Below are 8,955 nucleotides of genomic sequence, written 5' to 3'. Positions count from 1 at the left end.
TATTTTAACTTGACACTAAGTGTGTTTCTTTCATTGACGTCAGTTCATAATCCAAGCGTTCTTTAAGTGCATTTTATTTTGTGTGTGCTTTTCACAGGCTTTATAATCCATGTGTATTTTGTAAAGATCTACACACATTTCATCTCGTGTGTGTGTGTGCGTTTGTGTTTTAATGAGCCTGTTTTGAATGTTCTATTGCACAACAACTGCAGCTATTTTCACGGAAATAAAGTTAACGAAAATCAAATACACTTTTTCAGTTTTTGCATTTTAGGTAGGTTTGCTAAGGTTAGATTCATATATTTAATACATTTTAATTAATACATTACAATTAATCAAATTAAGAAGAATGTTAGAATTTCGCTCTGAAACATGATAATTGCTATTTATCAGCATGCTTAATTTTAGACAATAATCCAAGAATTTCGTTACAAACAGTAAACAATTAGGCCTACTAGAGAAATTTTATGTCGGAGCGGGATCTGAGCGGGAATTGGTTTACGGTGAGCGTGAGCGGAATGTTAACGGAGCGCTTGCTCGGGCAGTTAGAGCGACTGAGCGGAGCGCACGTCCATAGAGCGGAAAACGTAGCAGAGCGTCACACCGCTCCGCTTCGCTCACATGCTCTGGTTTGGACAGCCCTGCTCTAGATGGTGCAGGCTGATGATATTCACAGCGTTAAACTACTTGGCACAAGCTGATTGGTTCATGTTGTATACGCATGCCAGTAAGCTTTCTGCTTTACATTTTAATGGCTGGTTAGCATTCTCTAGAGCATTTTACAGCGCACTTTCAGAGTTCCTCTGAAATCCTTCACCTTCCCCAGCTCCACCTGTATAGATCTGATACATGTTATTATATATACTACTTGTACAGCAGCAGTATGTCTTAAATACTCACAGCCCCATATGCATTGGCAGTAGCAAGTTCCTGTACTTACTTTGCAACAGCAGCAATAATCGACAATAACAGCAATAACCAGCAGCAGCATGGCAGGTCTATTCCGCCAAGACCAAGTAGATTAACATTGTCATATCCATTACCATGCTGAAATCTTTTGAGAGTTGTCATGATAGAAATAAAGTTGAGACTAATCTAGTAAAACTGCTCACCTTTAATGTCCTTCTCTTTATTTCCAGACCAGCAGTATTCCCCCTGGTCACCATCCCGAGATTTCAATGAGGATAGTAGCCTCGCTCCACCCAGGAACATGAAGGGCTTATCAGGTGGTCGTGCACCGCACCAGATTCCCACACTGCCCCCGTGTGGACTGGCGGAGTGCGAGCATCTCCATGACCTGCATGGCATGCATGTGTCCGATCTGCGCCACTCCTACCTGCTCAGCCCCACGGAGACTTGCGCCATGGACTTTCATCATCGTCTTTCCCCCCGCAGCTCCATTCACTCCGACTGCATGATCATGTCACCTGTGGCGCTAACTTCCACTGCCCCCGCCGACCACGTCTCCAGCAGCACCTTTCCCAGAATGCACTACAGTTCGCTGTACTATGACCCAGCTGCCCGGGAAGACTGTGCAGCCATCACCACCTCAGCTACATCCGCCGCCGTCGCTGCTGCAACATCTGCCTCTCACCACATCAGCAGCAAGAGCAACCGCATCCCCGCAAACCTGCTGGACCAGTTCGAAAAACAGCTTCCACTTCATCGTGATGGCTTCCACACACTCCAGTACCAACGCACATCTGCCGCCACTGGTGGGGAGCAGCGGAGTGAGAGCCCCGGTCGCATCCGACACCTGGTGCACTCTGTCCAAAAGCTCTTCACCAAGTCCCACTCACTGGAGGGATCGTCCAAGATGAATGGCACCAAAGGTGACAGTGGAGGTGGGGGAAGCCATCATCATCACCACGGCAATCATCACTCATCCAAGCATGGCAGCAGGCGCAGTAAAAGCAAGGAGCGCAGGCACCGGTCAGGGACAGGGGGCTGGTGGAGCTCGGATGACAACCTAGACAGTGACAGCACCTACCGCACGGCCAGCGCCTTGAGCCGCCACCATCATGGTCACAGTTTCCCAGAATCCATGCACACTCACTTTGGAGACCACTCTCTCAAAACCTCCAAAAGCAACAATGACGTCAAGTGTTCGGCCTGCGAGGGCTTGTCCATGGCACCTGAGGGGAAGTTCATGAAGAGGAGTTCCTGGTCAACACTCACCGTCAGCCAGGCCAAAGAGGCCTACCGAAAGTCCTCCCTAAACCTAGAGAAGCCCATGATGCATCAGGACCTTAAACCATCATTCCGGTCCTCACACTACCTACAGGTGAGTCATGGCTTTCTTAAACATATCCACTTCCATCCTTGAGAAGATGATATGATGGTGCCCCAAATGCCTTTCAGAAATGAACCAGTAGTTATATGATGGGAAAGATGAACAGTTGGTTTAATGGTTTCCTTTTAAATGACAGTGTCTTCATGGAGGAAATTAGTAATTTTATTGCAGGTGTTCAACGTACGTATATCTGTTTGATTTGGGCGATTTTGACAAAACATTCCCTTAGACATTGAATAATTGACAAGATGGCAATATGTTCATTTTATTAATATGTAATGAAAATCGTTTTGTGATATCCTACCTCTAGATCAAACAGTAGAGCATGGTGCAAGCAATGCCAAGGTCTTGATTTCAGTTCTGAGGAAAAGTAAGAACTGATAAAAACCTACCCTGAAATACTGGATTTTGGAGCAAGGTGTGGCTACCCATAAACCCAATTAACTAAATGCTACTGAAGTGTAATTTCATGTATTTTTATTGCATTTTAGCATTGTTGCAAGGGGTATAAGCAGTTATTAGTGTAAAATCTTACACTCTCTTTTAGAGTCACTTATCTCTATCAGGTGAGCCACTGTCCTGGCGGAGCAACAGTTCAGTGAGAATCCAGGCAAGTTAGTTAAAATCAGTATGTTTATGGCAAATTGCCTGAAAAACAACATATTTTGTTTAATGGCAAATGTATTTGAAAGTAACTCTATTGAGTACTGTGGTTTGTTACCAATGGTCAGACCAATTCAAGACCAATGACACACAGACTGTTTCGTCACTAGTTTAAACCCAAGGGGTGATTCATGAACTGGAGAATTACAGGGATTTCCAATCATGATGGTGCTCTTGAGCAAAGGCCTTTACCCCAGGTTACGCCACGGTGATTGTTCTTATAATAAAAGTAGTCTTTGAATAAGAAACACATAAACGTTTAATTTATACTGGCCCCTTAGATGATAAGGTTTTGAGTGTCTCTAAGGAGAAACTGTCTGTTTTGTCCCTTTTCTTTTACTGAAACAGATGTGTGTGGGGCAAAATGCAATTGAATCCAGTAATTCATTATCTAGTGTTATTGTTTAAGGCCTGTGGGAACCATTGATGCCTAAGAAGGAGGGATCAATACAAAAAGGATCTGTGATGTAGTGTAAGACTGTGCCATTAAAGCATGTAGTAGTGAACTTTTATTTGATAGATGGATAGATGTTTGAAGCATTTTTCATCAAATAAATGATATGATATATATTTCATAAGTTTTGGTTTGTGCAATAATGCCAGAGGAAATAATTAGAGGAAATAATTAACTGCACTGGCTTATAAGTTTTTCTGTTTTGTTGGTAAGTCCCAGAAGAGGGACTTTTATGTTGACAGTGCAGGAGCTTTTATTTTGACAGTGCAAAAAATGCCAGCATGTTTTGACATTCAAAAATATCCATATTAGTACACCCCTGATTTCATTTAGGAGATTTTAACATATCTGTCAAAACAGATCTGAATAAAATCAGTTGTCCTACTGGAACGTAAGGACAATTTGAGTGCATTGCATTGTGGTATATATTATTTCACACATTGTGCTTTGTCTTTGTTTGCCTCTGATTCTCATTTTGAATGATGGCATGAAGCACACATAGGTCATGCTGACTTCTACACAATTATTCAACTAAGTTCCTGACATCTAACTGACATCTTCCTCCTTGAAGGTTAATTATGGTATAAGTACCAGTGGTCTCCTTGTTCTGAGGAGCTAAGAACTACTTTGTAAAAATCATCAGCACATACAGCATTGGCATGTTTGCATAGGAAAAAATTAAGCCTGTCTTCTTGCTGACCTTATTAGAGACTGTCAGTGCTCAAGAGAAATGACAGTCTGGCTGAGTTGTAAGTGACATGAAACTGGATACACTCACTAATTAACCATTCAGGAATAACCTTGAACTTCAAATTTGATTTCATTATAAGTCAGCTGTGTTCCAGTGTGCTTAATCAGATAGATGTGTCTTACATGCATGGTTTGTAGCAGTTTAATATGAAAACCTGTAAAGGTTAGGCTTTGTGGGAATTTAAATTAAGCTGATAAGTAAGAAATGTCCAGGCAAGCTCTGTCAGATGTTTCTTCTAAAATCCCTCTTTCCCATTGTCTAGCCTCGTAGGATGTATATGAATAGAGCATTTTGGACAAGTAGTCGGTAGATAATGTATAAGCTATCAAATGTTTAAGTAAATGTATAAGCTATGAAATAAATGTATATGCCATACTTCATATAAGCCTTGATATTGTGTTCTTAATACACATTCAGTTTATTAGTATCACAAAATTCTTACCCGTTTCATTTATATATGACTGACAAACATAAATTACATAATCAGATAAACTAATAAATCAAGTTTATTAGTTTATTTTAAAACTGTAATCAAATAGATTTCTGGAACTAGAAATCCACTGCCCAATTTTCAAAGTTATCAAGACAGTTTTATTAAGTTACTAGAACTTTTATTATTATTATACACTTTAAAATAACTTTCATTAATAACAGATACTCATTAACAGATCATTGTTTCATGTAAATTGAAATGCTTACAAATGTACTTAAAGGGGTCATATGATGCGATTTCAAGTTTTCCTTTCTCTTTGGAGTGTTACAAGCTGATTGTGCATAGATAAGATCCCTGAAGTTGCAAAGACTAAAGTCTCAAAACGTGAAATGAAGCATAGACTTATGAAAAGAGATATTATAAAACAATTTGAGGTAGAACAAGGAACCTGTTGTCTGTCACACTCTGCTGAAGAGATGAATTGGTGCTTTTCTCATGATGCCGTCTAGACATTGTCTTTGATTTTATCACAGTGATGTGCTTCAGAATCCAGTCAAGACACACAGAACATTAAACTGCCAGCTGAATTAGTCTGACTCTGTTTAAAGAAACATTCTGGGTTTAATATCAGTCGACCGCATTTGTGGCATTATGTTGATTACCACAAAAATTATTTTGACTCATCTGTTCAAACCTTTGACAGAGCTCTTGTTTTTAAGAACAAAAAAAATTGAGGTTACGGTGAGTCACTCATAATGAAAGTGAATTGGACCTTAAGAGCAGAAATGTGAAGCCTATAATATTATTTAAGTACATTTAATTCTTCTGTTAAAAACTTCTGTATTATTTGATCTGTAAAGCTGTTTAAGTAATCATTTTAACAGTTGATTTAGGCCTCTAGGATTGTAGCTGTAATATTGGATATAAAAGGGTTGTTTTTTCACCCTAAAATCATTTTACCCACATATCGTTTATATCTTATGTCTGTACTGCTGTGTTGGAACAGTCACAACTATCTTTGAGTTAATTTAGATTTAAAAGTGACCAAAATGTCCAAATGGATGAATTGTTTATTCCATCCATTTCAACCAATTTGACCCAGTTAGGGCGATTTGTGTCCCGATTGTGAACATGATAGGTTAGCATTATAACAACTTGGAAGCAACTTGGAAGCACTGCCTCCTCTCATGAGACTTTGGGTTGTATTTTGCGGTTACAGTGTTCACAGTCATGCCGAAACACCACCCTTTGACACTTTTTGACCTTTGAAAATTATGGAAAATTCACATCTATTTAAAGGGGTCATATGATGCGATTTCAAGTTTTCCTTTCTCTTTGGAGTGTTACAAGCTGATTGTGCATAGATAAGATCCCTGAAGTTGCAAAGACTAAAGTCACAAACCCAAAGAGATATTCTTTATCAAAGTTAAGACTCTGCCACGCCCCCCTAAAACGGCTCGTTCTAACACGCCCCCACATATCTAGGTCACTATGTGGGAATATTTGCATAATGCGCCCAAATGTACATGCAAAGAAAGAAGGCGTGGTTTCAGTAACCACAGTTAGTGTTGAAGCAGCCATGTCAGGGAGACGCTGTGTGATTCTAGGCGAAAGCAAAAGCACTTTATTTGGCCTTCCCGATGGATAAACATCCATTGACGTGCTTGCTGGCTTACATCCAGAAATGATAATGCACTTTTAAAGGATGTAGGCGTATCTACCCACCATAATCCAGTCCGATGAAATGCTCTGTACTTACATCTACTTTTAAAAGTGATTTCATACAGATATACAGTAGGCAGAATTTGAATGTAAATGATTCTATAGGACCATATGAGATGGAGTTCTACTGGCGATAGAGTCTACTACTCTATATAGTAATAATAATCTTGGGTAATCATGGCTAAATGGTGTTGTTAGGCATAACAGTAGAGTTCACAGTATTCACAAATGTAGCAAATTATTTGGCATCCATCCACTAGAACAAGTTTTCCCAATGGGGGTTCATGAGGGAACTTCAGAGGGTTCACATAAGAATGTAAAATTAAAATATGTCAATGCGGCTCTAAAAATAATTCTTGAAAATGTTGTTGTGATAAAGCTTAGTGTGAAATCAAATTAAATACCTGTTACATGTTCAGCTTACAGTGTTTCCAGCGTCTGAGTGCCTCGCTTCCCAGTGAATGCTGCTTCTCATGAACTCCATATGAGTTTAACCTACATTTTTTGAGAATGCAGTGTGCTCCAGGTTCATCTTATTTATGCATTTGCAAAATGTCCAATGTTTCTGTGGATATACGTTTACAGCATTTCACCAGTATTCCACCAAAATAAAAGTGTTGACCCAAAAATTAAGATTCTGTCATTAATTACTCACCCTCATGCCGTTCCAAACCTTTAAGACCTTCGTTCATCTTCAGAACACAGATTAAGATATTTTTGATGAAATCCAGGGGCTTTTCATAGACAGCTACGCAACTAACACAATCAAGGCCCAGAAAAGTAGTAAGGACATCATTAAAATAGTCCATGTGACATCAGTGGTTTAACTGTAATTTTATGAAGCTACGAGAATACATTTTATGCGCAAAGAAAACAAAAATAACGACTTTATTCAACAATTCTTCTCTTCCGTGTCATTCTCCACTGCATTCTAGAGAGTACATGCGTGTGATGCTGCTGACGCAGGAGCTGTTCCTTGTTTACAAGCAGAGGAATGCCCATCGCTGTGATACTCTCGTGAATGGCAGCGGAGACTGACCAGAAGAAAATAAATCGTTGAATAAAGTCAAAATTTTTGTTTTCTTTGTGCACAAAAAGTATTCTTGTAGTTTCATAAAATTAAGGTTGAACCACTGATGTCACATGGACTATTTTAACGATGTCCTTACTACCTTTCTGGGCCTTGAATATGGTAATAACATTGCTGTCTATGGGAGGGTCAGAGAGCTCTCGGATTTCATCAAAAATATCTTAATTTGTGTTCAGAAGATGAACGAAGGTCTTACGGGTTAGGAACGACGTGAGGGTGAGTAATTAATGACAGAATTTTCATTTTTGGGCGAACTAAATCATAATGACATATCAAAATGTTATAAATCTTAGCAGAGGCGGACAGTTGTGAAGTATTTTTACTTTACTCAAGTAAATTTAAAATGTATCTCTAGTTTATCAGAGTGTTTTTCTTTGGAAAACTTTACTTCACTACATTCCAAAGCATAATGTCATACTTTTTACTGCACTTCATTTCATAAATAAAAGTTGTTTGTTTTACCTTTAATACTTAAGAACATTAAAAATGTAGTTCTTTCTTGTACTCAAGTACATCTTTGAAATACTTTTACTTAACTTTTACTTTTACTCTAATGTAATTAAGTATTAAATTATATTTAATATGAAACGTAGTGCAGTAAAAAGTATTACTTTACTTAACAATATTATGCTTTGGATTGTTGTGAAGTAAAGTTTTCTAAAGAAAAACACTCTGATAAAGTACAGACAGCTGAAAAGTACTTTTACAGCACAGTAAAAATACTTCACTACTATCCGCCTCTGAATCTTAATAATGTAGCTCCTTATATATACAGTCAAACCAAAAATTATTCAGACACCAGATACAATTTTTGTATTTCTTTTGATTATGTATCAAATAATTGAGTCAAACATTGATAACTATAGCTTCAGCATCTCATGACTGTAAATGACAAACATGAATGCCAATAATTAAACGTGTTTAGTGTTAGATATTTTTAGCCATTTCTTGTAAAGCGCTGTTGCTTTTGAATTCCGTGGTATAATGTGTCACTCTCACAAAGAACCACGTTTTGTATACAGAAATGGATGAAGTATTTATATTTATCAAACAATTCTTAAAAATGGATCATGGTTTATACTATACAGTAATATTATATATCCATCTTTTCACTCTTACTCTATATAGGCCTACATATGGAAATGTAACTGAGTAGAAAAGGAAAAAGATTCATTGAATAGTACTTGAGTAAAGAGCAAAATATAGCAAAATAGTAGCATAATGAAGTAGAGTTACTGAAGTACTTTACATCCCTGCATGGCCACACAAGGGAGAGCAGACTGTTAAACTGAACAAGGGATTTTTCATTCACTGTGGTGTGATTGTGCGTGAGGGTAGTTCTTCTTATCTGAATGATATATTATATATGATGTTTGTAGCTCAGGAATAGTTCAAACTTAGAATTTGTTTGTGGCTCTGGTGGACCAGTTTAGGCTCTGGGTGATCTGGAATATGAAGTGATGGGATTTTTTATTTTTTTTAACAAATAGTTGAATCCTGTGCGTTATTGCACACCACACCTTTATACATTTTACTTCTTTTAACACCC

General features: G+C 38.2%; 1 pseudogene; it reads left to right on the top strand.

Moving 5' to 3' along the window:
• Positions 1 to 1,117: 1,117 nt before the first annotated feature.
• LOC107582138 (disks large-associated protein 2-like) overlaps positions 1,118 to 8,955 on the top strand; it is a 52,985-nt pseudogene continuing 45,147 nt past the window's right edge.

This window comes from Sinocyclocheilus grahami, unplaced genomic scaffold, assembly GCF_001515645.1.
Source record: "Sinocyclocheilus grahami isolate Dianchi unplaced genomic scaffold, SAMN03320097.WGS_v1.1 scaffold40.1, whole genome shotgun sequence".
Lineage (NCBI taxonomy): Eukaryota > Metazoa > Chordata > Actinopteri > Cypriniformes > Cyprinidae > Sinocyclocheilus > Sinocyclocheilus grahami.
Note: the sequence above shows the minus strand (reverse complement) of the source record. Positions and strands in the feature narration are given on the sequence as shown.